We start from the raw sequence: 22,327 nt of genomic DNA, 5'->3' as shown, positions 1-22,327 counted from the left end.
CATGTCTCAAGGTATTGCGTTTTTTGAAGAAGTAACAAAAGGATTGATGAGGGCAGAGCGGTGGGTGTGAGTGATATGGACTTCAGTAAGGTATTCGAAATGTTTCCACATGGGAGATTGGAGAGCAAGGATAGGTCTCATGGAATACAGGGAAAACCAGCCATTTGGATACAGAACTGGCACGAAGGCTGACGACAGAGGGTGGTTGTGGAGGATTGTTTTTTCAGACTGGAGACCTGTGACCAGTGGAGTGCCACAAGGATCGGTGCTGCGTCCACTATTTTCCATTAATTATATCAATGATTTGGATGTGAACATAGCAGGTATAGTTAGTAAATTTGCAGATGACACCAAAATTGGAGGTGTAGTGAAAAGTGAAGAATGTTCCTTCACATTACAACGGGATGGTGAACTGGTGGGCCAATGGGCGGAGGAGTGGCAGATGGAGCTTCATTTAGATAAATGGGTGGTGCTGCATTTTGGGAAAGCAACTCTTCGCAGGACTTATACACTTAATTTTAAGGTCCCAAGGAGTGTTTCTGAATAAAGAGACCTTGGAGTGCAGGTTCATTGTTCCTTGAAAGGAGAATTGTGAGTCGATAGGATAGTGAAGAAGGTGTCTGGTACGCTTGTGTTTACTGATCTGTACATTGAGTAGAGGAGTTTGGAGGTCATGTTGTGACTGTACAGGACATTGGATAAGCCACCTTTGGAATATTGCATGCAATTCTTGTCTCCTCCCTATTGGAAGGATAGTGTGTAAATTGAAAGGGTTCAGTAAAGATTTACAAAGATGCTGACAGGATTGGAGGATTTGAGCTAAAGGGAGAGGTTAAATGGGTTGGGGCTGTTTTCCCTGGAATGTCTGAGGCTGAGGGGTATCCATATGGAGGTTTATAAAACCATGAGAGGCATGGTTAAGATTAACAGACAAGGTCTTTTCCTTGGGGTGGTGTAGTCCAGAACTGCAGTGTCTAGGTTCAAGATGAGAGGGGAAAGATATAAAAGGAATGTAAGGGACAATGTTTTGTTATGGAGCGTGTTGCTTGTATGGAATGACCTGCCAGATGAAGTGGTGGAGACTGGTACAATTACTGCATTTAAAAGGCATCTGGATGAGTATACGAACAGGAAGGGTTGAGAGGGATTTGGGCCAAGTGCTGGCAAATGTGATGAGATTATGTTAGGATATGTGGGTGGCGTGGATGAGTTGGACCGGAGGCCCTGTTTCTGTGCTGTACCTCTCTATGACTGTAAATGTTTTGTACTGTCCATTACCAGCCATACACTTCACTGTTTCCCCTGTTTACCTTGGTCAGTTCTCCTCTCAAACACATGTCAATGGCTTTGGTTGTGATTGTAGGGTGTGCTTTCTCGTCACTTTAAAAATCCATCATCTCACTGAATTCCAATATACTGCAATTTCCCAGAGGATATCTCAATGTGACATTATTCCTTCCCTCAGCGTATTCACCCAACGGTCGATCTGAGATAGTCACGTCCCTGGCCGTTTGCACAACGTGTTATTCAATCAAACACTGACAGAAACATTCAAAGAGGAATTTGGAGAACATCACTTTTGCCAAAGTGACTGTCCCAGATTATACAAAGAGGAGTTTGGAGAACATCACTTTTGCCAAAGTGACTGTCCCAGATTATACAAAGACTGAGGTCTCCCAAAATGATCACAGTGCCTTTGCAGTACACAGGAATTCATTGGAATGTGTAACAGGGTTGAGCAATGAAATGCTGTCAGGCAGCCTCAAAACTGTTCTCCTGTTTGTGTTTATGACACGTGTTACCCAGAATCTGCATTCAGGCTGATTCAGCTTCATCTCTGAGGCCAAATGCTTTCTCTGTAATGCCTTTGTTACCCATTAATGTCAGGGTTACCCATCCTGCACTCCCTGACACCCCTCAAGGAGGTGGACCATAGAATATTCATGTTCCACCTTTTGTTCACAGTGTCACCACTAAATCGCATTTATCTCTGTGCCACAGTCCATCCACCTTATTGCAGAGACTTTAGCCAGTCCAAAAAAAACATTACGATTGACTCTTTCCACAATTTCTTGTCACAGTCCAATTCACTGATGTAAAGTTTCAGTTAAACTCTGTCTCTTCCTGTTCCTTTCTGCTTGTCTTCAGCTACATTGCCGTTTTCTCTTTGGATTTGGAAAGCTCCTTTCACCTGAACCCTGGCCCTGCATCCTCTCTGTCAGTGTAAAGTCCTGTCCATAAGCCTACCGACATGATTGGCCAAGATACTGGTCCCAGCAATGTTATGTTTAATTCACTCATGGGATGTTGCTGTCTCTGGCTGGCCAGCATCGCATGCCCACCCCAAGCTGCCCTTGAGCTGAGTGCCTTGCTGGATCATTACAGAGAGCTGCTTAGAGTCAACCCCATCGCTCTGGGTCTGGATCATGTGTAGGCCAGACCCGCTGCCTATAACAGATTTCCCTCCTGAAAGGCTATTAGGTAGTTAGATGGGTTATACTGGACACCGGCATTAACATCTGGATGAACAATTGGGTGAAAATAACACGAGGCCATCACCTGTCCCACTCATAGCTCACCCGTCAGTGAGTACTCATCCCAGTGCACCATGAATCACAACCCTTTCATCATGAGCACTGTGTGACCCTGATACCTTCCTGCACTCTGGTGATATCACTCAGTCTCTCTCCATGTGGTATCCCTCACTGTGTGGGTCTAATTGCTGCCTCTGTCAACTTCTCTCGCTCTTGCAGCTACTCCAGATCCTGAGCCAACAGAATTCTCCACTCCAGAGAGACGCAGAAGCACAGGCCAGGGATGGAGACTGGGATTTTCCAGATCTCTGTGGGACTCAGTGCCATTCTCCATGTGTAACCCTCACTACATCAGTCTAATTTCCCATTCTGTCTGTTTCTCTGTCTCCTGCAGGTAATCAGGATGTCCCTGTCTCAGCCGAATTCCTAACTCCTGTCTCGTCCATAACCGCATCAAAGACGGTTGGTCAGGCAGAGAGAGATGGAGAGGGAGGTCTGGAACCTTCAGTAAATCCTGCAGCCGATAAGATCACTCACAGTAAACAGCACAGGGAGGGGTTAGTGGCCTTCAGTATTCAGACCCAGAAGACAGGACATAGATACAGAGCTGGGCAAGGAACAGCAACATTCTCGGCTTCATTCCCATCATCATGTGAGGGACCTGCTCTCATCACCGCTGTACTGGTCCTCCCTGAGACATCTCTCTCTCTCTCTTTCTCTCTGACTCTGTCTCTTTTCTCGATCCCCTCTCTCACACCCTCACTCCCTCACTCTCTATCTCTCACCCTCTCACTCTCATTCTCTCTCAGCCCCTCTCTCACCTTCTCTCTCTATCTCTCTTCCCCTCACTCACTCTCTCTCTAACCCACTCACTCACTCTCCACCTCATCCCTCTCTCTCACCTGACTCTCTCTCTCTCCCCCCTCGCGTGCCTCTAACTCATGTCCCTCTCTCTCTAGCTCGCCCTGCATCTCTCCTTATCTCGCTCTCCCCCTCTTTCTATCTTTCTCTCTCTCTCATTCTCTCTCGTCCACTTATCGCACTCTCTCTCTCGATCTCTCAGACTCTCTCTCATTTCCGTCCCCGCACTCACTCACTCACACTTGCACCTCTCTCTCTCTCGCTCACCCCCTCTCTCGCCCGTCTCTCTTGCTCGCTCCTCGCTCTCCCCATCTCTCACCCCTCACTCTCTCTCCACTTTCTCTCATTTTCTCCCCCACCTCTGCCCCCTCTCTCTGCCCCCTCTCTCCCCCACTCTCTCTCTCCCCACTCTCTCTCCCCCCCTCTCTCTCACCCCGCTCTCTCACCTCTGTCTCTCCCCCACCCCTCACTCTTCCCACTCTCGACCCACTCTCTCGACCCACTCACTCGAGCCCCTCAATCGACCCCATCTCTCGACCCCCCCCCCTCTCTCAACCCCCTTCTCTCGACCCCCTCACTGGACCCCCTCTCTCGACACCCCTCTCACGACCACTCCCTTCTAAAACCCTCACTCGGCTCCCCTCTCTCGACCACCCTCTCACGACCCCTCTCATCCGACCCCCTCACTCGACCCCCTCTCTCGAACGCCTCTCTCGAACCCCTCTCTCGACCCCCTCTCTCGAACCCCTCTTCGACCCTCTCTCTCGACCCCCACTCTCAACCCCTGCACTCGACCCTTTTCTCTCCCATTCTCTCTCTCTAATCCATCTCTCTCTAACCCATTTCTCTCCCCTATCTTTCCCCTTCTCTCTCCCCATTTCTCCCGCTATCTCTCCCCTATCTCTCCCCAATCTCTCCCCAATCCCTCCCTAATCTCTCCCCCAGTCTCTCCCCAATCTCTCCCCTTAGCTCTCCCCTTATCTCTCCCCTCATCTTTCCCCCTCTCTCTTCCCCTCTCTCTTCCCTCGCTCTCTGTTCCCCTCTCTCTTTCACCCACCTCTCTCTCCCCACCTCTCCATCACTTACCTCTCTATCTCCCTCACCTCTCTCTCCCCACCTCTCTCTCCTCTCTCTCTACTCTCGCTCTCCCACGCTCTCTCTCTTCCCCTCTCCCCCTCGCTCTCTCTCTCTTCCACTCTCTCCCCTCTCTCCCCCTCCCTCTCCCCCTCCCTCTCTCGCCCTCACTCTCTCCCTTCTCTCTCCCCCCTCTCCACTCCCTTCTTTCTCCACCCTCTCTCTTTATCCTTCTCAATACTCCCCTCTCTCTACCCCTGTGTGTCTACCCCCTGTCTCTCTCTCCTCTCTCTCCCCTCTATTTCTCCACTCTCCATCTTCCCTCTCACCTCTCTCCATCTCTTCTATCCCCGTCTCCCCCCTCTGTTCCTCACTCTCTCCCCCAGTCTCTGTCTTCCCCCTCCCCCTTTCTCAAATCCCTCTCTCCCCCCTCTATCTCCGCCTCTCCCTCCTCACCCTCTCTCTCGCTCTCTCCCTCTCTCTCTCCCCCTCTCTCTTTCCCCAAATCTTGCCCCCTCTCTTGCCTCACTCTTTCTTCTTTCTCTCTCTCCCCCTCCCTCTCCCCTCCCTCTCCCCTCTGTCTCCCCCTCCTTCTCTCCCCTCCTTCTCTCCCCCTCCTTCTCTCCCCCTCCTTCTCTCCCCCTCCATCTCTCCCCTCCCTCTCTCCCCTCCATCTCTCCCCCTCTCTCGCCCTCTCTTTTGACCCCCTCACTCTGTCACCTCACTCTCCCTTCCCTCTCACTCCCTCCCTCTCTCTCCCCCACTCTTTACCCCTCCTCTCCCCCCTCAACCCACACTCTTTACACCTACTGTCTCCCCCCACTCAATCCCCCCACTCACTCCCCCTCTCTATCTCCCCACCCTCTCTCTCCCCCTCTCCCTCCCCCCTCTCTCACACCCTCTCTGTCTCTCCTCTCGCTCGTCCCCCTCTTGGCCGTCCCCCTCTCTCGCCTCCTCTCTCGCCCCTCGCTTTCCCGCTCGCTCTCCCACTCTCTCTTCCCCTCTCTGTCTCTCCCTTTCACTCACCTCTCTCTCTCCTCCATACCTTGCCCCCTCTCTCTCGCCTCCCTCTCTCCCCCTCTCCCTCCCCCTCTCTCGCACACCCTCTCTGTCTCCCCCTCTCGCTCGTTCCCCTCTCTCGCCCGTAGCTTTCCCGCTCGCTCTCCCCCTTTCCCTTCCCCTCTCTTTCTCCCCCTCTCTCTGCCTGTTTCACTCACCTCTCTCTCTCCCCCCATCTTGCCCCCTCTTTCTCCCCCCTCTCTCCCCCCTCTCCCTTGACCCCTCTACGTTGGCCCTACTCCCCTCTTTCGCCCTCCTTCTCTCTGCCCTTCTCTCTCTGCCCCTCTCTCTTTCCCCTCACTCTGTTACCCCCTCTCCCAATCTCTCTCCCCATCTCTCTCTCTCCCCCCTCTCCTCCCTCTTCCCCTCTCTCCCCCTCTCTCCCCCTCACTCTCCCCCTCTCTCTCCCTGCTCACTCTCCCCGCTCTCTCCACCTCTCTCTCCCCCTCCTCTCTTCGCCCTCTCCCTTGACCCATTTCGATTGTACCCATCCCCTCTTTCGCCCTCCCTCTCTCGGCCCTTCTCTCTCTCTTCCTCTCTCTCTCTTTCCCCCACCTCTCTCTCGCCTCCACCTCTCTCTCCCCCACCATTTTCTCTCCCCCGCTTCTCTCTCCCACCTCTCTCTTTCCCTGCTCTCGCCCACATCCCCTCTCTCTCTCTCTCCCAATCTCCTCACTCCTCTCTCTCCCTCCTCCCTCTCTCCCCCTCTCTCTCCCCTTCTCTCTCTACCCTTCTCTCTCTCCTCCTCTCTCTCGCACCGGCTCTCTCTCTCCCCCTCTCTCACCCCCTCTGCCCCCTCCCCTCGCCCGCCTCTCTCGTCCCCTTTCGTGCCCTCACTCTCCCCTCTCTCTCCTCTCTCTCTCCCTCTGACTCTCCCCATCTCTCTCCCATCTCTCTCCCTATCTCTCTCCCCTCTCTTTTTCCACGCTCTCTCCCCCAACTCTCCCGCTAATTCTGTTCCCCTCTCTAACCCCCTCCCTCGCCCCCTTCGTCTCCCTCCCCACCTCTCTCCCCCGTCTCTCCCCCATCCCCGTCGCTCTCCCCATCTCTCTCCCCACACTCTCTCCCCCTCTCTCTCCGCGCTTTCTCATCCCCCTCCCTCCCCTCTCTCTACCCTCTCTCTTCCCCTCCTCTATCCGCCCTCTCCCTTGACCACTCTCCCTTGTCCCCCTCCCCACTTTCGCCCTCCCTCTCTCTGCCCTTCTCTCTCTTCCCCCTCTCTCTTACTCCATCTCTCTCTTCCCCTCTCTCTCTTTCCCCCATCTCTCTCTCCCCCACTCATCTCTCTCTCCCCATCTCTCTCTCTCGCCTACATCTCCCCCCCAACATCGTCTCTCCCCCGCTTCTCTCTCTCCCATCTATCTCTCCCCTCTCTCTCTCCTCTCCCTCATCCTCTCTCTCCCCTCTCTCTCTCACCTCTCTCTCCCCTCTCAATCACCTCTCTCTCTCCCCCTCTCTTTTTATCCTTTTCATTAGTCCACTTCTCTACCCCTGTCTCTCTAACCTTTCTCTCTCTCTCGTCTCTCTCCCCTCTATCTCTCCCCCTCCATCTTCTCTCTCCTCTCTCTTCGTCTCCCCTCTCTCCATCTCCGCTGTCTCCATCTCCCCCTCTCTCTCTCCCCGACTCTCTCCCCTGCTCTCTGACTTTCCTCTCTCTCCAACCTCTCTCACCCCTCTCTCGCCACCTCTTCCCCCTCTCTCCCCCTCGCCCCTCTCTCTCCCCACTCTCTCTGACCCACTCTCTCTCCACCCACTCTCTCTCTCTCCCTCTCTCTCTCCACACCTTGTCCACTCTCTCTTTCCCCCTCTCTCGCCCCAAAGTCTCGCACAACTCTCTCCCACTCTCTCTCCCCCTCTCTCTCCCCTATCTCTCCCATCTCTCTCTCTCCCTCTCTCTCACCCCCTCTCCCTCCCCACTCCCTCTCTCTCTCTCTATCTCTCCCTCTCTCGCTCCCCTCACTCTCCCGCTCTCTCTTCCCCCTTTCTCTCCACACTCTCTATCTTTCTGCTCCCTCTATCCCTCTCTCTCCCCACTCTCTCTCTCCCCCTCTTTCTCCCCTTCTCTCTCCCCTCTCTCTACTCCCCCTCTCCCCCCTCTCTTGCCCGCATTCTCACCCCCGTCTCGCCCCTCGACCTGACACACTCTCTCGCCCCCTCTCTCGCCCCATCTCTCTCTACCCTTCTCTCTCCCCCCTCTCTCTACCCTCTCTCTCGCACCCTCTCTCTCTCTCCCCTCTCTCACCCCCTCTCGCCCCCCTCTCGCCCGCCTCACTCGCCTCCTCTCACGCCCCCACTCGCCCCCCTCTCTCTCCCTCTCACTCTCTCCATCTCTCTCCGCTCTCTCTCCCCGCGCTCTCTCCCCCTCTCACCCCTTTCTGCCCCCTATCTAACCCCCTCCCACGCCCCATTCATCTCCCTCGTCCCTCTCTACCTCCATCTCTCCCCCTCCCCGTCGCTCTCCCCGTCTCTGTCCCCACTCTCTCTCCCCCCTCTGTCTCCCCTCACTCTCCCTCTCTCCCCCCCTCTCCCTCACTGTCTGCCCCCTCACTCTCACCCCCGTTCTCTCACCCCCGCTTTCTCACCCCCACTCTCTCACTAACCTCCCTCCCCTCTCTCTCCCGCTCTCTCTCTCCCCTTTATCTCTCCCGCTCTCTCTCCCTCTCACTCTCCCGCTTTCTCTTCCCCCTTTCTCTCCACACTCTCTCTCTCTGCCCCCTCTCCCGCGCTCTCGCCCCCCTCACTCACCGCCCTCTCTCTTCCCCTGTCTCTCCCCCCTCCCCGTCAATCTACACGTCTCTCTCTCCTCTCTCTCCTGCTCTCTCTCCCCCTCCCTCTTTCCCTCTCTCTACGCCTCTCTCGCCCCCCACTCTCTCCCCCTCTCTCTCCCCCACTCTCTGCCCCCTTTCTCTCACACCCTGCTCTCTCACCACCGCTCTCTCACCCCCTCTCTCTCACCTCCCTCTTCCTCTCTCACCCTCACTTTGTCTATCTCGCCCTCTCTCTCCCCCTCTATCTCTCCCCCTCTCTCTACCCTCTCTCTCCCCACCACTCCCTCCACTCTCTCTCCCTCTCTCTCTCACCCCCTCACTCACCTCCACACTCTCTCCATCTCTCTTCCCCCACTTTCTCCCCCTGCTCTCTGCCCCTATCTTCCGCCCTCTCTTCCCTCTCTTCCCCTCTCTTTCCCCCTCCCTCTCTCTCGCCTCTCTCTCCCCGTCTCTACTTCTCTCTCTCCCCCTCTCCCTTGCCCCTTCTCCCTTGCCTCCTCTCCTTCCACCTTTCGCCCTCCCTCTCTCGCCCCTATCACTCTGTCCCTCTCTCTGCCCCTCTCTCCCCTCACTCTGTCACCTCACTCTCCTCCCTCTCTCACTCCCTCCCTCTCTCACCCCCTCTCTCCCCTTCTCTCTCCCTCTCTCTCACCTTCTCTCCCCCTCCCAGTCTCTCTTCCCCTCTCTATCACTCTCTACCGCCTCTCTCTCTTCCCTCTCTCTCCCCTCCTCTCTCCCCTCCTTTCTCCCCTCCTCTCTCCCCTTCTCTCTACCATCTCTCTCAGCGCCTCTCTTGGCACCTCTATTTCACACCCCCTCTACCCCTCTCTCTCTCTCTCCCCTCTATCTCTGCACTTAATCTCTCCCCCACTCTATCACCTAACTCTCTCCAACTCTCTCTCCCTCCACTCTCTCTCTCTCCACTCTCTCCCTCTCTTTCTCTCCCCCTCTCTCTCTCCCCCCCTCTCTCCCTTGATTCTCTGTCCCCCTCCCTCTGGCCTAAACTCTCTGGCCCCCACTCTCTCTCTTCTCTCTCTCTCTCCATGACTCTCCCCTCTCTCTCCCCCACTCTCACCCTCTCTCGACCCCTCTGTCTCTCCCCCTCTCTCCCTCGATTCTCTGTCCCTCTCCCTCTGTCCCCCTCCCTCTGTCCCCCTACCTCTGGCCGCCTCCCTCTCTCCCCCTCTCGCTCCTCTCTCTCCCTCCCGACTCTCCCCTCTCTCTCTCCCACTCTCCCCCCTCTAACCCCTCCCTCCTCTCGCCTTCTCTCCCCCTCCCTCTCCCCTCTCTCTCTCTACTCCACTCTCTCATCCCCTCTCTACCCCCGTCTCTCTCTCTACGCCGCTCACCCTCTCTCTCTACCCCTCAAACTCTCCCTCCCCCCTCTCGCTCTTCATTAACTCTGTTACCTAAATCTCTCCCCTCTCTCTCTCCATCTCTCACTCCCTACCTCTCTCACCCTCTCACTCTCCCATCTCTCGCCCCCTTCCTCTCCTTCCCACTCTCTCTCTCTGTCTCTCCCTCCTCTCCCTGTCGTTCTTCCCGTCTCTCTACCCTTCTCTCTCCCCCTCCCTCTCCCCCTCTCACTCCCCCATTCTCTTTCCCCACTCTCTCCCCACTCTCTCCGACCACTCTCACCCCTCTCTCTCCTCCGGTCTCAGCCCCTCTCTGTCCGCCCCTCTCCCCCTCCCTCGCACCTTCCTCTCCCTCCCCCTCTCTCGCCCCGTCTCTACCACTTCTCTCCCCGTCACTCTCCCCGTCTCTCTCCCTCTCACTCTCCCTCTCTCTCCTCCACTCTCTTCCCCCACTCTCTCCCCATCTCTCTCCCCTCTCTCTCGCATCCTCTCACTCCCCCCTCTCTCCCCGTCTCTCTCCCCTCTCTCTCACCCCCTCTCGTCCCCCCTTGCCCACCTCTCTCTCGCCCCCTCTCGTGCCCCTCTCTCCCCTTTCTCTCGCCGTCTTTCCCCATCACTCTCCCCATCTCTCTCCTCTCTCTCTCCCCGCGCTCTCTCGCCACTCTCTCACTCCCTTTCTGTCTTGAGGGCGGCACGGTGGCACAATTGATAGCTTTGCTGCCTCACAGCGCCAGAGACCCGGGTTCAATTCCCGCCTCAGGCGACTGAATGTGTGGAGTTTGCACGTTCTCCCCGTGTCTGCGTGGGTTTCCTCCGGGTGCTCCGGTTTCCTCCCACAGTCCAAAGATGTGCAGGTCAGGTGAATTGCCCGTAGTGTTAGGTAAGGGGTAAATGTAGGGGTATGGGTGGGTTGCGCTTCGGCGGTTCGGTGTGGACTTATTGGGCCGAAGGGCCTGTTTCCACACTATAATGTAATTTAATCACCTTTCCCCCCACACTCTCTCTCCCTGCCCTCTCTTACTCCCCTCTGTCTTCCACTCTCACTCGCATCCTCTCTCTCGCCCCCCTGTCTCGAACCCACTCTCTCGCCACCCACTCTCGTCCCCTCTCTTGTCCCTTCTCTCACTCCCCTCTCGCTCTCCCTCCTCTCTTCCCGTCTCTCCCCCTCTCCCCCCTCTCTCCTCCCCTTTCTCTACCTCTCTTCCCCCACGCTCTCTGCCTCCTCTCTCCCACCCTCTCTCCTCTCTCTCCCCGCTCACTCTCTCTCCCCCTCTCTCTCGCCTCTCTCTTCCTCTCTCTCCCCTTCTCCATTGCCTCCTCTCCTTCCCACTTTTGCCCTCTCCCCATCTCTGCCCCTTCCCTCTCCCCCTCCCCCTCTCTCTTCCCCCACTCTCTCTCCTCTCTCTCCCTCTCTCTCACCCCCTCACTCACTCCCACACTCTCCCCATCTATCTTCCCCCACTTTCTCCCCCGCTCTCTGCCTCCCCCTCCTGCCCTCTCTCCCCTCTCTCGTCCCCTCTCTCTCCCCTTCTCTCTCCCCCTGCCCTCTCCCCCTCCCCTCTCTCTTCCCCACTTTCTCTCCTCTCTCTCCCTCTCTCTCTCACCCCCCTCACTCACCCCCACACTCTCCCTATCTCTCTTCCTCCACTTTCTCCCCCAGCTCTCTGCCTCCTCTGTCCCGCCCTCTCTCCTCTCTCTCCCCTCTCTCTCCCCACTCACTTTCTCTCCCTCTCTCTCGCCTCTCTCACTCCCTCCCTCTCTCAACCCCTCTCTCCCTTCTCTCTCACCCCCCTCTCACCTCCTCCCTGTCTCTCTTCCCCTCTCTATCTCTCTCTACAGCGTCTCTCTCTCTTCCCCCTCTCTCCCCTCCTCTCTCCCCTTCTCTCTACCGTCTCTCTCAGCCCCTCTCTTGGCACCTCTCTCTCGCAACCCGTCTCTCTACCGCTCACTCTCTCTCTCTCTCCCCTCTCTCTTCACTAACTCTCTCCCCCACTTTGTCACCTAACTCTCTCCCGTCTCTCTCACTCCCTCCCTAACCCTCTCCCTCCACCATTCTCTCCACCACTCTCTCCCCCACTCTTTCCCCCACTCTCTCTCCCCACTCTCTCCCCCTCTCTCTCTCTCCCCACTCTCTCTCCCCATCCATCTCCCTCTCTTTCTCTCCCTCGATTCTCTCTCTTTTCCTGCTCTGTTCCCCTCCCTCTGTCCCCCTCCCTCTGGACCCCACTCTCTCCTCTCTCTCTCCACCCCGACTCACCACACTGTCTCCCCCACTCTCCCCTCACTCTCCCCTCTCTCTCCCCTTTCTCTCCCTCCATTCTCTGTCCCCCTCCTTCTGTCCCCTCTTCCTCCCCTCCCTCTGTCCCCCTCCCTCTGTCCCCCTCCCTCTGTCCCCCTCTCTCTCCTTCTTTCTCACACGCGACTCTCCCCTCTCTCTCCCCCTCTAACCCCTCTCTCCCCTCCCCTTCTCTCCAACCTCCCTCTTCTCCTCTCTCCCTCCCCCACTCTCACCCCCACTCTCTCCCCGCACTTTCTCTCCCCACTTTTTCTACCCACTCTCTCGCCCCACTCTCTCTCCCCACTCTCTCGCCCCTCCCTCTCTCCCCTTCCCTCTCTCACCCTCTCACTCTCCCCTCTTTCTCCCCCATTCTCACCCCCTTTCTGTCCCCTCTCTCCCCTTTCTCGCACCTTCCTCTCCCTCCCACTCTCTCCCCGTCTCTCCCCCCTCCCCATCGCTCTCCCCGTCTCTCTCCCCCTCCCTCCCCCCACTCTCTTTCCCCACTCTCTGCCCCATTTCTCTCCCCTCTCTTTCCCCCCGCTCTCACCCTCTTTCTGTCCCCCCTCTCTCACTCTCCCTCGCACCTTCCCCTCCCTCCCACTCTCTCTCCCCACTCTTTCTCCCCGTCTCTCCCCCCTCTCCCCACGCTCTCTCCGTCTCTCTCCCACCTCTCTCCCTGTCCATCTCCCCCTCTCTCTCCCCCACTCTCTCCCCCACTCTCTCCCCATCTGTCTCGCCCTCCCCGTCTCTCTTCCCCATCTCTCTCTCTGCCACCTCTCTCTCTTCCCCCTCTCTACACACCCCTCTCACCCCTCCACCCCCTCTCTCCCCCTCTCCCCTCTTCTCTCCCCTTCTCTCTACTGTCTCTCTCTCACCCCCTCTCTCTACACCTCTCTCTCACCCACTCTCTCTGCATCTCACTCTCTCTCCCCTCACTCTTCACTAAATCTCCCCCCGACTCTGTCACCTAAATCTCTCCCCTCTTTCTCACTCCCTCCCTAACCCTCTCTCTCCCCCATTCTCTCCCCCACTCTCTCCCCCACTCTCTCCCCGCACTCTCTCCCCCACTCTCTGCCCCATCTCTCTCCCCTCTCTCTCCCCCCGCTCTTACCCTCTTTCTGTCCCCCTCTCTCACCCTTCCTCGCACCTTCTCTCTCACACCCTCTCTCACACACTCTCTCTCACACCCTCTCTCACACCCTCTCTCTCCCCACTCTCACTCCCCCCTCTCTCTCCTCCTCTCTCACCCTCTCTCTCTCACACCCTCTCTCCCACACCCTTTCTCTCACCCCACTCTCTCTCACACCCGCTCTCTCCCCACTCTCACTCCCCCTCTCTCTCCTCCTCTCTCTCACACCCTCTCTCTCACACCCTCTCTCACACCCTCCTCTCTCTCACCCCCTCGCTTTCACCCTCTCTGTCTCACACCCTCTCTCTCACCCTCCTCTCACCCCTCTCTCTCACCCCCCTCTCTCTCACACCCTCTTTCTCCCCCTCCCTCCCGCCTCACGCCAACCTCTCCATCCCGAAACTCTCTCCTCTCTCTCTCCCCCTCTCTCTCCCCGTCTCTCCACCTCTCCCCGTCGCTCTCCCCCCACTCTCTCCCTTTGCCTCGCCTTCCCCGTCTCTATTCCCCCTCCCTATCTCTCTCTTTGCCGCCTCTTTCTCTTCCCCCTCTCTCCACACCCCTCTCACCCCTCAAACCCCTCTCTCCTCCTCTCCCCTCCTCTCTCCCCTTCTCTCTACCGTCTCTCTCTCACCCCCTCTCTCTACACCTCTCTCTCTCACCCACTCTCTCTACACGTCACCCTCTCTCCACTCTCTCTTCACTAACTCTCCCCCGACTCTGTCACCTAAATCTCTCGCCTCTCTCTCACTCCCTCCCTAACCCTCTCCCTCCCCCACTCTCTCCCCCACTCTCTCCCTACACTCTCCTCCACTCTCTCCCCCACTCTCTCCCCCACTCTCTTCCCCACTTTCTCCCCGCACTCTCTCTCCCCACTCTCTCCCCCACTCTGTCCCCACACTCTCTCTCCTCCTCCCTCTCTCCCCCTAATCTCTCCCTCCATTCTCTGTCCCACTCCCTCAGTCCGCCTCTCTCACTCTCTGTCCCCCACTCTCCCCCTCTCTCCGCCGCCCCTTCTCTCCCCCTCCTCCTCCCTCTCTCTCTAACCACTCTCTCACCACCTCTCTCTACCTCTCTCTCTACCCCACTCACCCCCTCTCTCGACCATCAATCTCTCTCTCCCCTTCTCTCTTCACTACCTCTTTCTGTCGCCTCAATCTCTCCCTCTCTCACCCTCTCTCACTCCCTGCTTCTCCCATGCTCTCACTCTCTCCTCTCTCTCCCCACTGTCTTTCCCCATTCTCTCCCCCACTCTCTTCACCCACTCTCACACCATCTCTCTCCCCTCTCTATCTCTCCCTCTCTCTCGTCCCCCCCTCTCTCTCCCCTCTCTCTCCACCCTCTCCCCCCCTCCCTCTCTCACCATCTCACTCTCCCCCACTCTCTCTTTCCCACTCTCTCTTCACTGTCTCCCCAATCTCACTCCCCCTCTTCCTCTCCCCCTTTCTCTATCCCCTTCTCTCTCCACACCCCCCCTGTCTTTCCCCTTTTCTCAACCCCCACTCACCCCCTCTCTTTCACCCCCTCTCTCTCACCCCCTCTCTCTCACCCCCTCGCTCGCACACCCCTCTCTCCAACACCCTCTCTCCCCCTAACTCTCACACTCTCTCTCTCATCCCCTCTCCCACAGCCTCTCTCTCACACCCTCTCTCTCTCACACCCTCTCTCTCACACACTCTCTCTCACACCCTCTCTCTCACACCCTCTCTCTCACCCTCTCTCTACCACTCTCACTCTACCCTCTCTCTCCTCCTCTCTTTCACCCTCTCTCTCTCACACCTTCTCTCTCACCCCCCCTCACCCCCTCTCTCTCATCTTCTCTCTCTCACACCCTCTCTCTCACCCCTCTCTCTCACCCCTCTCTCTCTCACCCCCTCTCTCTCACACGCTTTTTCTACCCCTCCCTCCCGCCTCAAGCCAACCTCTCTCTCCCTAAACTCTCTCCCCTCTCTCTCGCCCCTCTCTCTTGACTCTCTCTCTTGCCCCTCTCTCTTGCCCCTCCCTCTCACCCCTCTCTCTCGCCCCTATCTCCCAGCCCTCTCTCTCGCCCCCTCTCTCTCAGCCCCTCTCTCCACCCATCTCTCACCACCCATCTCTCTCCCCCTCTCTCTCTCCCCCTCTCTCTCCCCATCACTCTCGCCCCACTCTCTCTCGCCCCTCTCTCTTGACGCTCTCTCTTGCCCCTCTCTCTTGCCCCTCTCTCTCACACCTCTCTTTCGCCCCTCTCTCTCGCCCCTCTCTCTCGCTTCTCTCTCTCGCCCCCTCTCTCTCAGCCCCTCTCTCCACCCATCTCTCACCACCCATCTCTCACCACCAATCTCTCTCCCCTCTCTCTCCCTCTCTCTCCCACTCTCTCACCCCTCTCTCTCCCCCTCACACTTTCCCCCTCTCTCCCCCCACCTTTCTTACCCCTCTCTCTCGCCTCTCTGTCCCCCCTCTCTCTCCTCCCACTCTTTCCCCACTCTCTCTCCCCTACGCTCTCTCCGCCTCTCTCTCCCACTCTCTCTCTCCCCCCTCTCCCCCTCTCTCTCCAGCCTCTCTCTCCCACCCCTCTCTCCCCCTCACTCTTTCCCCCTCACTCTCCCCCTCTCCCTCCTCCTCTCTCTCGCCTCTTTCTCAACTCTCTCTATCACCTTCTCTCTCTTCCCACTCTCGCCCATCTCTCTCCCCACCTCTCTTGCCCCTCTCTCTCGCCTCTCTCACCCCCTCTCTCTCCCCCACACTCTCTCCCCCACACTCTCTCCCACACTCTCTCCCCCTCTTCCCCCTCTCCCTCCCCCTCTCTCTACCCCTCTCTCTCCCCCTCTCTCTAACCCCTCTCTCCCACCTCTCTCTCGCCCCCCTCTCGCTCCCTCTCTCCCATCTCTCGCCCGCTGTCTCGCCCCCACTCTCACCCACTCTCGCCCCCACTCTCGCCCCCACTCTCGCCCCCACTCTCGCCCCCTCTCTCGTCTCCTCTCTCGCCCCCTCTCTCGCCCCCACTCACGCCCTCCACTCGTCTCCACTCTCTCCCCTCTCTCTCACCCCCTCTCTCTCCCCTCTCTCTCCCCCCTCTCACCCCCTCTCTCTCCCCCACTCTCTCTCCCCACACTCTCTCCCCCACACTCTCTCCCCCACACTCTCTCCCACTCTCTCTCCTCCTCTTCCCCCTCTCCCTCCCCTTCTCTCTACCCCTCTCTCTCCCCCTCTCTCTAACCCCTCTCTCCCGCCTCTCTCTCGCGACCCCTCTCGCTCCCTCTCTCCCATCTCTCGGCCCCTCTCTCGCCCCCACTCTCACCCCCTCTCGCCCCCACTCTCGCTCCCTCTCCCGTCTCCTCTCTCGCCCCCACTCTCGCCCTCCACTCGTCTCCACTCTCTCCCCTCTCTCTCACCCCCTCTCTCTCCCCTCTCTCTCCCCCCTCTCACCCCCTCTCTCACCCCCCTCTCTCACACCAGCTCTCTCCCCCTTCTCTCCCCCACCTTCCCCTCTCGAACCTCTCTCTCTCCCTGTCGCTCTCCCTGTCTCTCCCTCTCTCTCTCTCCCTCCCCCCCTCACTCTCCCTTCTCTCTCCTCCACTCTCTTCCCCCACTCTCTGCCCCATCTCTCTCCCCTCTCTCTCCCCCCGTTCTCACCCTCTTTCTGTCCCCCCTCTCTCACCCTCCCTCGCACCTTCCTCTCCCTCCCTCTTTCTCCCCGTCTCTCCCCCCTCTCCCCGTCGCTCTCCCCGTCGCTCTCTCCGTCTCTCTCCCCCTCTCTCCCTGTCCACCTCCCCCTCTCTCCCCTCTCTCTCCCCCACTCTCTCCCCCACTCTCTCCCCATCTGTCTCGCCCTCCCCGTCTCTCTTCCCCTCTCTCTCTCTCTGCCGCCTCTCTCTCTTCCCCCTCTCTCCACACCCCTCTCATCCCTCTAACCCCTCTCTCCCCCTCTCCCTTCCTTTCTCCCTTTCTCTCTACCGTCTCTCTCTCTCCCCCTCTCTCTACACCTCTCTCTCTCTCACCCACTCTCTCTACACCTCATTCTCTCTCTCCCCTCTCTCTTCACTAAATCTCCCCCCGACTCTGTCACCTAAATCTCTCCCCTCTTTGTCACTCCCTCCCTCCCTAACCCTCTCTCTCCCCCACTCTCTCCCCCACTTTCTCCTCCACTCTCTCCCCGTACTCTCTCCCCCACTCTCTCCCCGCACTCTCTCTCCCCACACTCTCTTCCCACTCTCTCTCCCCACTCTCTCCCCCACTCTGCCCCCACACTCTCTCTCTCCCTCCCCCTCTCCCCCTCTCTCTCCCCCTCTCTCTCCCTCCACTCTCTGTGGCCCTCCCTATTTCCCCCTCCCTCTGTCCGCCTCTCTTTCCTCTCTCTCCCCCTCTCTCCCCTCTCTCTACCCCACTCTCTCACCTCCTCTCTCTATCCCGTCTCTCTCTACCCCTCAAACTCTCTCTCCCCTCTCACTCTTCACTAACTCTGTCGCCTAAATCTCTCCCCTCTCTCTCCCTCTCTCACTCCTTCCCTCTCTCACACTCTCACTCTCTCCCCCTCTCTCCCCCACTCTCACCCCCTTTCTGTCCGCCTCTCTCCCCCTTCCTCGCACCTTCCTCTCCCTCCCACTCTCTCTCCCCGTCTCGCCCCCTCTCTCCCCGTCGCTCCCCTCTCTCACCCCCTCTCTCACCCCCTCTCTCACACCATCTCTCTCCCCCCTCTCTCCCCACCTCCCCCTCTCCAACGTCTCTCTCTCCCCCTCTCTCTCTCCCCTCTCGCTCTCTTCCACTCTCTCTACCCCCTCTGTCTCTCTCCCCCTCTCTCAGTCCCCCTCTCCCCCTCTCTCTCCCTCTCCCCTCCTTCTCTCTCGCTCTCCCACTAGCTCTCTGACCCCTCTCTCTCTTCCCCTTCTCTCTCCGCCCTCTCTCTCCACGCCTCTCTCTATCCCATCTCTCCTCCTCTCCCTCCCTTTCACCCTCACTCCCTCGCTCTATCCCTCACTCTCTCTCTGCCCCTCACTCTCTTCACTAACTCTCTCCCCCAATTCTGTCACCGAACTCTCTCCCCTCTCTCACCCCTTCCCTCTCAATCCCTCCCTCACTCACCCTCTCACTCTCCCCATCTTTCCCTCCCCGTCTCCCCCTCCCATCTCCCCCGCTCTCTCCCCTCTCTCTTCCCTCCTCTCTCTTCCCTCCTCTCTCTACCCTCCTCTCTCTACTCTCCTCTCTCTCCCCCTCTGTCTCCCCCCTCTGTCTCCCCCCTCTGTCTCCCCCCTCTCCCCCCTCGCCCCTCTTTCTCCGCCTCTCTCTCTCCCCTCTCTCTCACCTCCTCTCTCTCCCTTCCTCTCTCTCCCCGCCTCTCTCTCCCCTCCTCTCTCCCCCCTCTCTCCACCGTCTCTCTCCCCCAGCTCTCTCCTCCCTCTCTTGACCCGTTCTCTCTATCCCCATCTCCCTCTCGGTGCCCCACTCTCACTGTCCCCTAACTCTGCCCCCTCGCACTGTCCCTGCGCTCTCTGTCCCTGCTGTCTCTCTGTCACCCCTCTCTCTGTGCCCCCCCTCTCTGTCCACCCTTTCTGACCCACCTCTGTCTGTTCCCCTCTATCTGTCCCCCTCTCTGTGCCCCCACTCTCTGCCCCCCCCCTGTCACCCCCTCTCTGTTCCCCCCTCTCTGTCCCCCCTCTCTCTGTCCCTCCTGTCTCTCTGTTCCCTGCTCTCTGTCCCCCTCTCTCTGTCCACCCCTCTCTCTCAGCCCCCTCTCTCTGTCCCCCACTCAATGTCTCCCTCTCTGTCCTTCCTCTCTCTCTTCCCCCTCTTTTTGCACACCCCTCACCGCATCTCTTTCTTCCCTCTCTCCCCCACTCTCTTGCCCCCTCTCTCTCTGTCCTCTCTCTCTCTTTAACCCCCCTCTATCTGCTCCCCACACTCTCCCCTCCTCTGTCCCCCCTCTCTCTCCGTTCCCGTCTCTCTGTTCCCCCTCTCTCTGTCCCCCTCTCTCACCGTTCCCCTCTCTCTGTCCCCCCTCTCTCTGTACCACTCTCTCTCCGTTCACCTCTCTCTGTCCCCACTCTCTCTGTCCCCCTCTCTCTGTCCCCCCTTCCCGTTCCCCTCTCTCTGTCCCCCTCTCTCTGTCTCCCCTCTCTCTCTGTCCCCCTCTCTCTGTCCCCCCCTTCCCGTTCCCCTCTCTCTGTCTCCCTCTCTCTGTCCCCCCTCTCTCTGTCCCCCTCTTTCTCTGTCCCTCCCTCTCTCTGTCCCCACTCTCCCTGTCCGCCCGTCTGTCCCCCTCTCTCTTTCCCCCTCTTTCCACCCTCTCTCTGTCCCCCTCTCCGTCACTCTCTCTCTCCGTCCCTCTCTCTCTGTCCCCCTCTCCCAATCCCCCCGTTCCCCCCTCTCTCTGTCCCCCTCTCCGTCACTCTCTCTCTCCGTCCCTCTCTCTCTGTCCCCCTCTCTTTTTGCCCCTCTCTCTGCCCCCCTCTCTCTCCGTTCACCTCTCTCTGTTCCCCCTCTCTGTGTCCCCATCTCTGTCTTCACCTTCCCCGTTCCACTCTCTCTGTCCCCCTCTCTCTGTCCCCCTCTCTCTCCGTTCCCTCTCTATGTCCCCCGTCTCTGTCCCCCCCTCTCCGTTCCCTTCTCTCTGTCCCCCTCTCTCTGTCCCCCCTCTCTCTCCGTTCCCCTCTCTGTATGCCCCCTCTCTGTGTGCCCCCTCTCTGTCCCCCTCTCTCTCCTTTCCCCTATCTGTGTCCCTACTCTCTGTCCCTCCATCTCTGTCCCCACCCTCTCTGCCCCCCCGTCCCCCTCTCTCTGTCCCCATTCCCTCTGTCTCCCTCTTTCTGTCCCCCTCTCTCTGTCCACCTCCCTCTGTTTCCCTCTCTCTGTCCCCCTCTCTCTGTTCCCCCCTCTCTCTGTGCCCCCCTCCCTGTCCCCCCTCTCTCTATCCCCCTCTCTCTGTCCCCACTCTCTCTGTCACCTTCTCACTCTGTCCCTCTCTCTCCCTCTGTCGCCATCTCCCTGTCCAAAACTCTGTATCTGCACCCCCCTCTCTCCCATATCACTCCACACTCTCTCTCCCGCCACTCTCTTGTCCCCCTCTCTGTCTGTCCCCTTTCTCTCTCTGACCCCCTCTCTCTCTCTGACCGCCCCCTCTTTCCCCCCTCTCGCTGTCCCCACTCTCCCTGTCTGCCCCCTCTGTCCCCTTATCTCTTTCCCCCTCTTTCTTTCCACCCTCTCTCTGCCCCCCTCTTTCTATCCACCACGCTCTCTGTACCCTTCTCTCCCTCTGTCCCCATTCTCTGTCCACCCCCCTCTCTCCGACCCCCTCTCTCTCTTTCTCCCCTCTGTCTGGCACCCCCTCTCTCTGTCCCCACTTTCTCTCTCTGTCCCCCTCTCTCTCTGTCCCCCTCTCTCTCTGTCACCCCTCTCTCTTCCCCCTCTGCCCCCTCTCTCTGACGCCCTATGCCCCTGTTCCCTCCTCTCTCTGTCCCCCTCTCTCTGTTCCCCTCTCTCTGTCCCCCTCTCCCTGTCCCCCCTCTCTGTCTCCCCGCTCTCTGTCCCCCTCTCTCTGTCGCCTCTCTCTCTGTCCCCCCATCTCTCTCTGTCCCCCCTGTCTCTCTGTCCTCTCTCTCTGTCCTCCTCTCTCTGTAAACCACTCTCTGCCGCCTCTGCCGCCATCACTCTGTGACTCCCACTCTCTCTGCCCCCAACGCCATCTCTCCCGCTCTCTCTCCCCCTCTCTCCGAGCCCCTCTCTCTCTGCCCCTCCTTCTCTCTGTCCCTTGGCTCTCAGTCCGCCCACTTTTGCCCCCTCTCTCTTGCCCCTCTCTCTGTCACCCCCTCCGTCCCCCTGCCCCCTCTACTGTGCCCCCGTCTCTCTGTTCCCCCCTCTCTCACTGTCCCCACTCTCTCTGGACCCCCTCTCTCTGTCCCTCCTTCTCCCTGTACCCCACTCTGTTCCCACTCTCTCTGACCCCTCTCTCTGGACCACCTCTCTGTCCCCCTCTCTCTTTCTCCTCCTCTCCCGCTGTCATCCCCCTCTCTTCCCCCATTCCACCCCTCTCTCTGACCCCCTCTCCCTCTGTTCCCTCTTAGCTCAGTCCCCCTCTCTCTCTCTGTTCCCCTCTCTCTGCCCCCCTCTCTCTCTGTCCCCCCTCTCTCTTTCCCCCTCTCTCTCTGTCCCCCTCTATCTGTGCCCCCTCTTCCTCTGTCCCCCTCTCTCTCTCTATCCCTCCTTCTCTCTGTCCCCACCCACCGCTCTCAGCCTGCCCGCTCTGTACCACACTCTCTGCACCCCCAGGACCCCCCTCACTCTGTCACCCCATCTCTCGTTCTCCCCCTCGCTGTCCCCCTCTCACTCTCCCCCTCTCACTGTCCCCCTCTCTGTTCCCCCTCTCTCTGTTCCCCCTCTCTCTGCCCCCCCTCTCTGTCCTCTCTCTCTCTGTCCCCCTCTCTCTGTCCCCCTCTCTGTGTCCCTCTCTCACTCTGTCCCCCCTCTCTCAGTCCCCCCTCTCTCTGTCCCCCTCTCTCTCTGTCCCCCTCTCTCTCTGTCCCCCTCTCTCTCTGTCCCTCCTCTCTCTGACCCCTCTCACTGTCCCCCTTTCTCCCCGTCCTCCTCTCTCTGTCACCCCCCTCTTTGTCCCCATTCTCTCTGTTCAGCCCCTCCCTCTGTCCCCCCTCTCTGTCCCCCTGATCTGTCACCCTCCTCTCTGTCCCCACTCTCTCTGTCACCTTCTCACTCTGTCCCTCCCTCTCCCTCTGTCCCCAACTCTCTGTCCACCCCCTCTCTGTCCCCCTTCTCTCTGTTCACTCTCTCTATTCCCCTCTTTCTCTGTCCCTCCCTCTCTCTTTCCCCGCTCTCCCTGACCGTCCCCTCTGTCCCTCTCTCTCTTTACCCCCTCTTTCATTCCACCCTCTCTCTTTCCCCATCTCTCTCTCCACCCCCCTTTCTCTGTCCCCCCTCTCTCTTTCTCCCCTCTCTCTGTCCCCCTCTCTCTGTCCCCCTCTCTCTCTGTCACCCCTCTCTCTTCCCACTCTCTCTGACCCCCTCTGCCTCTGCTCACTCCACTCACTGCCCCCCGTCTCTCTGTCTCCCCGCTTTCTGTCCCCCTCTCTCTGTCCTCTCTCTCTCTGTCCCCCCTGTCTCTCTCTGTCCTCTCTCTCTGTCCTCCTCTCTCTGCACACCTCTCTCTGCCCCCTCTGCCGCCCTCTCTCTGTGACCCCCACTTTGTCTGCCCCCTCTGTCTCTCCCGCTCTCCGTCCTCCTCTCTCGGTGCCCCTCTCTCTCTCTGCCCCTCCTTCTCTCTGTACCCCCGCTCTCAGTCCGCCCCCTCT

Source organism: Chiloscyllium plagiosum, unplaced genomic scaffold (assembly GCF_037043375.1).
Source record: "Chiloscyllium plagiosum isolate Xiang-an unplaced genomic scaffold, Cpla_swu_hap1 HiC_scaffold_18, whole genome shotgun sequence".
NCBI lineage: Eukaryota > Metazoa > Chordata > Chondrichthyes > Orectolobiformes > Hemiscylliidae > Chiloscyllium > Chiloscyllium plagiosum.
Note: the sequence above shows the minus strand (reverse complement) of the source record.